Here is a 7,129-nt window from a genome sequence, read left to right on the forward strand (position 1 = left end):
CCAGCATTGAGAAGCAGGAGGTAAACCACAGATCAATAATTCTGAGTATGGTCCCTGAGCAACATTTGCATCCCCTGGGAATTATTAGAAATGTGAATTCTCAGGACCATCTAAGACCTACTGAATCAGACACCCTAGGGTGGGGCCTACCAACCCATGCTTTAACAAGCCCTCTGGTGCATTCTGATGCCCGTTGGAGCTTGAGAAGTGCTGGTCTCTGTAACTATGAGACATGCTTCATACTGCTCTCTACCTCACCTTGGTACCACATGGCAGGAAGTCAGGGACTTACCTTCCACCTCTCCCTGTGATAGTCAAACATGCATCTAACTGACAGCAAGGATGTTATGGGAGATCATTTCACCAAAATGTCACAACTACATATGCTGTGCCTGAAATTAAATTAATGAAGGCTGTGTCTTTCAACAAAGCATCAAAGACTAGAAATGTCCTTATGTTACCTTGAATTTTCCTCCAATTAAAGAAATTTTACCTTCCCACAGAATGGTGGAGATAGATAGAAATTCAGTAGGGGTAGAATGTATAGTGTGCTTTTCTCATATATGAAACTAATAAATGAACCAACTCATCCAGCATTAGACATACAGTGTCTGAGATGGAGCAGAAATTGGCGTGGTTTTGATTAATGGAGGACTCAAACAGGTAGACATAGTCTTCTAAAATATGGGTAGTAACAGCATTAAATCCAAGATATAAAGTAGTATGGAGAGGGAATAGAGTCACGTGTGCGCATGTAGTTTCTAAGTTAGGATGGGTTCAGGGAGAGGTATTTATTTAGTATCTCATGAAGGAGGATATTCATGAGCTGGATTTTAAGATCAACCAGTTCAGCAGGAAGACTCAGGAGAGAACATTCCCGGCATATTGAACAGAATGTGTTCATGTAGGGAGACATGAAAAAACATTTCTCTAACCAAGTAAATTGGAAAAGTGAATCAGCGAACTCATTTTATTTATTTTTTAAATTGAGATAAGATTGGTTTGCAAGGTTGTATATAACTCAGAAGCATAGGTCCACACCTCTTAAAATCTGTTATTAGACCTAGCATAGGCACCCACAGTCCTACATGATGGCTTTTTTCTTTCTCTGTTGAGTAATACTGGCTTGCGATGCTGTGTGCGATTTAGTGGACTCGGTACACAGCTCCCCAGGTGTTTGTTACCAGCCTGTCTACCATCAAAGCTTCCATGGCCCTTTCCCTTAGGCCATTGGGCCTCTCCTCCTTTGTTGCCCACTCCCTCTTCTAGGGTCCTGACTTCTGTAGTCATATTTCTAGAGTTTGTTTAGTTTACTTTTATCAGTTCCTTTTGTCCCCCACCCCCCATATTCCATATGTGGGTGAAATCATATGATATTTGTCTTTTTTTCTTCTGAGGTATTTCACTTAACATAATCCCCTCGAGTTTTAGTTATATTGTCACACATGGCAGGAGTCTTTTTAAAAAGGTTTATTTATTTATACATATAAGAACTGGGGTACAGGCCAGAGGTATGAGGGGTGAGAGGATTCACCAAAGATAGTGGGGAGCAGAACAGGCAGATCTACTAAGGGAAGCAGTGGGTGGATCAAGAGAGGTCTGCTGTGCCATTTGGGTCACCTTCTTGGCCGGGAATTGAACTCGTGATGCAGTGGCTGTGGACAGCTTCATAGTGCTGAGACTAAACCCCTTGTACCATCAAGGAAGGCCCCATACATATATATATAATAATAGCTATATATATATAAATAAAGAATAGAATATATATATAAAGAATAGCTATATATATACAATATATACACACATATATGTATATACATATATATACACACATATGTATATACATATACATATGTATATACATATATATGTGTGTGTGTGTATATGTATATATATATAGCTATTCTTTTTAATAACTAAGTAGTCTTTTGTGTATAGGGATCACATTTTCTTTATTCACTGCTCTGTTGATGGACATTTTTGCAAATAGTGCCTCAGTGAACATGGAGTCCACATACTCTTTCCAGTGAGTGACTTTGTATTCTTTGGGTAGATACCTAGGAAGAAAGTTGTTGGCTCATATGGTAGATCTATTTTCAATACTTTGAGAAATCTCCATATTGTCTTCCATAGGAGCTGGACCAATCTACATTCCCATCAACAGTGTGTGAGGATTCCTTTTCCTCTATACTCTCACTGGTATTTGTTTCTGGATTTTCTGGTGTGGGTCATACTTGCTAGAGTGAAATTGTGTCTCACTGTGGCTATATGATATATATTTCCCTGCTGATAAGTGATGTTGAAGATTTTACCACATGTCTTTTGACAATCTGTATGTTTTCTTTGGAGAAATATCTATACAACTCTTTTGCCCATCTTTTGATTGGGTTCTTTTTATTGTTGTTGTTGAGTTGTATGAATTCTTTGTAGATCTTGGATATTAGCCCATTGTCATATGTATGATAAATGTGAAAAGTTTAATAACATCAAATGAATTTACTTTCCCAAGAACTTTGGGAGTCCTCAGTATGCTAATATGTATTGAAAGGCTTTCTCATAAACCTCTTCAACTTCTTAAATTCCTTAAGAATGGGCTTTGAACAATGCTACTGTAACTAGGGAGGAGGGTTGTTTAGTCATCTTGCTCTTAAGATAAAATCTACATCCTTAGCATGGCTTCAGGGCCCTACCAAATCCAGACCTGCCTCCCTTTCTGTTCTTCCCCCCTACTCCATTTTTGGGAGCACAGCCACATCTGTTCATTTGCATATTACCTATGGCTGCTCTTGGACTCTACCCATACCTGTAAAAGAATCTAAAATCTAAAATATTTACATTTCCTTTTTTAACAGAATAGATTTGCCTGTCCCTGCATTATCATATTTCCAGAGTATTTACTTGTGTATCTATAATGCTATATTTACAACCCCTGGATGCTAGGACTTTGATCTTGTTTTTTGACATGTATATCTTTGTATTGCCAGCCCCTATCACAGGACTTGGCATGTAGAAGGTGCACAGTGAATGCTTAGTAAAAGAATGAGTAAAATTCCCATAAAATTATAATGACTGATAGTTACACAATACTTACTACCTTCATTCCAACTCTGCAATGGACAATCAAGCCATGTTTGTCCAGTGGCCCTCAGCTGTCTCATGGTGTGGCCTTCATCACCAAATCCCGGTCACAGTTTCCCTGTGACTTGTCCTTTGTATGGAACTTCCTGATGGAGGGTATTCCGGGGGTGCATCTCTGTCCTCCCCTTCTATCTAATCTCCGCTTTCTCTCTCTTTGCTTGATCATGCCCTCTGTGCAACTTGTGTCTCCATAGCTGAGGGTACCCATTTCCTAGGAATCCCATGCACAACCCAATATGTGGTCTTTTGTACTTTGGTGAATTCTCACAATTCAAAGGTCTGGGGGATGAATGGTGTCTCCATATCACGCCCCACTATTATGGACAGTAACTTAATCTCTTTAGAACAGAATACTGTAGACTGAGTGACTTGTAAAAAACAGAAATTAATTTCTCAAAGTTCTAGAGGCTGGAAGTTGAAGATCACAGCACTGGCAGGTTCCGTGTTGGGTGAGTGGCCATTTCTTGGTTCGGAGACGGCAGTGGTCTATACTGCATGTGGTAGAAAGGGTAGGGGAGCTCTCCTGAGTCTTTCTTATGAGGGCACTGATCCCATTCACGAGATCTCCACCTTCCTGACCTAATCTCCTTCTAAGACCTCACTTTTAAATACTAACACATTGGACATTAGGGTTTAAGATGTGTACTTGCAGGGGGGTGGCTGGGACAGAGATCCTCTCTTTATGGAAAACTCCTCTTCCTATAGTCTTGGCCTTGCACTTTCAGAGACTGCTGATCTGCTGCTCTGTTTACCTCATGGTGCTCGAGGCTGACAGAGGAATAAGGCATTCCTGTCTTCTTCCTTAGGAGTCTTGTGAGTGGGCTTAATAGTACTGTTTGCAGAAAAATATTATGCTGACCACTCCTGAGAAAATGAAGTCATTGCTTGTGTAAGAGTGATCTATGCATTCATTAATAGCATATTTGCTATCGTTTCCAACCACAAGTTTGGTCTTTGTGGCAATGCTTTTATTCCTATCCTGGCTCAAAGCAGAGGCCTGGGTATCACTAACAGGCTATCAGTTTTCCTGCTACTCTTGTTTGGTCAATTGATAATTCCTTCCAACTCATCACTAGCTGAGATATGCTTGAACTTTATTCTTGACCTGTCTAATTGTCATACAAGAGGAAGCAAGCCTCTAGAAGAGGTTGCTTTCTACTAGCAATTTGGCCTTTGAAGGAGCTACAGTATGCAAAAGAAATTATGTGAGGAAAAAATCTAACACCTTCTTTATTGAAGTTATGATACAGGATCCAGATATAACTCTTGTAAAATGAAATCTGAGGTTGTAAACATACTTCACACATCTGGAACTTGCCTCTGCCAGATATTCTAAAACTTGAGATGCTATATTAAAGGAAGGAAGAGAGCTTTTATTGAATATCTCCTTTTCACATTTCACCTCATTACAGGGACTTTGGGAACCAAGGCGATTATTATCAGTTTACATAGTAAATCGCTTGAATGAAATTAACATTCAAACACCAGCTTTTTGACATGGAATTTAATCATTTTTCTGAGTGCATCTTGCTGCCACTCCAAGTGAAAACGATCAAGACTGCATCAGAAACACCAGATAGTGTCATCTGGGCCAGAGAAAGGTTTCTGGTTTTTTAACACTCCTGAGAAAAAGAGTGGGTGGATTGGTGGAGAACCCTAAGCTGTGGGTAGCAGTGGGTTTTAGAATAATGCTCTGCAGCCAACAGTGCTTTTGCAATGAACATTGGCTGACTGACTACTACAACCCAGTTACTGATTAGGGTGGTGGCCCTTAATTCTTCAGGTAGCCTTTTTCTTTTCTTTTTTGCTTCTTTGCTAAAAGGTGAGGAATCCAGAATTCTTTTTAAAAAGTATTGTCATTTAGTTAAGAAAAACAGTTTTCTTTCAGATGATTTACCTAGTTTGTATTGTTACTGGAAATCAATACATTGATTTCTTCCTCTATGAGATGGATCCCCTGCATTTCTATTCCTTCCCATCTTGCTCATTGGGATCTCCTTCTTCCTTGAGCCTAATAAATCATGGTGCTCATCCTTGCTGAACATGTACGTCCAGTAAACCTGGAGCTGATAAGCGCCGTTCTTCACATCTTTGTGGTTCTCCAGTTTCCTGTGACTGATCCAAGTGACTGGTTCTGATCAGTGGATTGGGGGAGGATGTGTGATTTATGTCACTTCCAGCTCATAGCCTAAGTCTCTAGAGCTTTCTCTTTTTTTCTGGAAGAGTGATTCACTGTTCTGAATGCTAGTTTCATGCTCAGCTTGGGTCTCTGAACAGTAAGCGTTCCTCCTCCAGCATCCTGTGATCACCTTGCATTATGAACCAGAAAGAAGCGTTTATTGTTTTGTTATTAAAAGAGACTATCCTTACAGATGCAAGATCCATTTACTGAAAGAATAAATCCATTCCTTGTTTCTATTCTCACCCTCGTGGATACTCCTAATACCATCCTAAAACTTTATTGTAAATCTTAGTAGAATTTTCTCATTTGTTTAATTATACTGTTGTTAATCTGGTAATATTCTAGGACCCTATTTTGTTCATCATCCCCATTTCTTTAAAGTGAAAAACTAATTTCCTCAGATAATTTCACCTACACCCTACAGTTAGGGGGGTGTGGGTTGAGGCATGATGCAGGTGAAAGAATACTGGATTTGAGGGCAGGTTTGTCTGAATTACAGTCCTGACTGTTCCACTTTGCAGAGATCAGTGTAGTCTGTCAATGGTCTCAGTTGTCCCACCTGTGCAACTGAACTGATAATGACCATCACACCTGCTTCACCAGATGACAGAACAACCTTTGTTGCACTTAGTTAGGTGTTAGTCACACGAGAGGGAGTGTTTTAGGAGCTCTGAACCTCCCTTCCAGCAAAGCCTTTTCCCTGCACTGCCTTGTGTAGGATCTGCCACCTGACTGCCCTCATTAGGGTGACCCACCTTGTGCCCCACTCATTCACTTCGTGTGTCTGTGTTTGCTTCGCCAGCTCCTTTCCCCCAGCTCCTTTTTCCTCACCCCACCCATTTTCCCAACTGCAGCCCACATCTTTATTTTTCTATCACTTTTTCCGGATGATTCACCTTCATTGGTCTCACCTGTTTCAACCTGGTAACTATCTGTAGGCTGTGTCCTAAAGACCTTACACCATAGTAGGGCCAGCAGAATTCTGACATGCATCTCCTCCTCCAGTTGACACCCTAAGATCAAATATAGAAAAACAAAGGCCCAAAGATCAAATATAGAAAAACAAAGGAAAATAAACAGATCTCCTATTAGCCAGACACTTCAAGATAATCATTATAAACATTACCATTTTTCTGTGTTTGTATTTTATAAAAAATCATTAAACAGTACATGCCATTTCATAGCTAGCTTCCCCCCCACCCCCAGGCCCCTCCTTGGTAATATATTCTGAACATTTTTTTCAGGTCATCAGATAATCTAATTCAGTAAGTCAGTGGTTTCATTACAGTTTCTATTGAATGGAGTAAACAGAATTAATTTAATTTCCTATTGTAGAACATTGTTTTCTGTAATAAATAACACTATAAAACATATGCCTCTCTATCTATCTTGTACACATTTTTATCACCTTTTTTGGGATGGGGTCGTGAACTATAGGTAGAATTGCTTGTATGAAGAGGACCCACATTTTAAGATTACTGAGATGCATCACTAATTGCTTTTCAGAATGTGTACTAATTTATGTTCAAGCAGTATACACAAGTGTCAATTTCCAATACTGTCATTGAATTATAGTCTTTGCTAACTTTATGGAAAATTTATTCCATCTTGGACATTTAATTTGAATGGCTTGATTGATAGTAAAGTTGAACATTTGTCCATATATTTATTAACTGTATTTCTTCTTTTGGAAACTGACTTCAAATAGTCTCCCCACTATAATGCAGGGCTAATCTTTTTTTTTATTGCATTATAAATCTCTTTAATGTATTCTAAGTATTAATTCCTTACCTATCATACATGTTTTAT

The sequence above is a fragment of the Condylura cristata genome, unplaced genomic scaffold, assembly GCF_000260355.1.
Source record: "Condylura cristata isolate star-nosed mole 26May11 unplaced genomic scaffold, ConCri1.0 scaffold00006, whole genome shotgun sequence".
NCBI classification, from domain to species: Eukaryota; Metazoa; Chordata; class Mammalia; order Eulipotyphla; family Talpidae; genus Condylura; species Condylura cristata.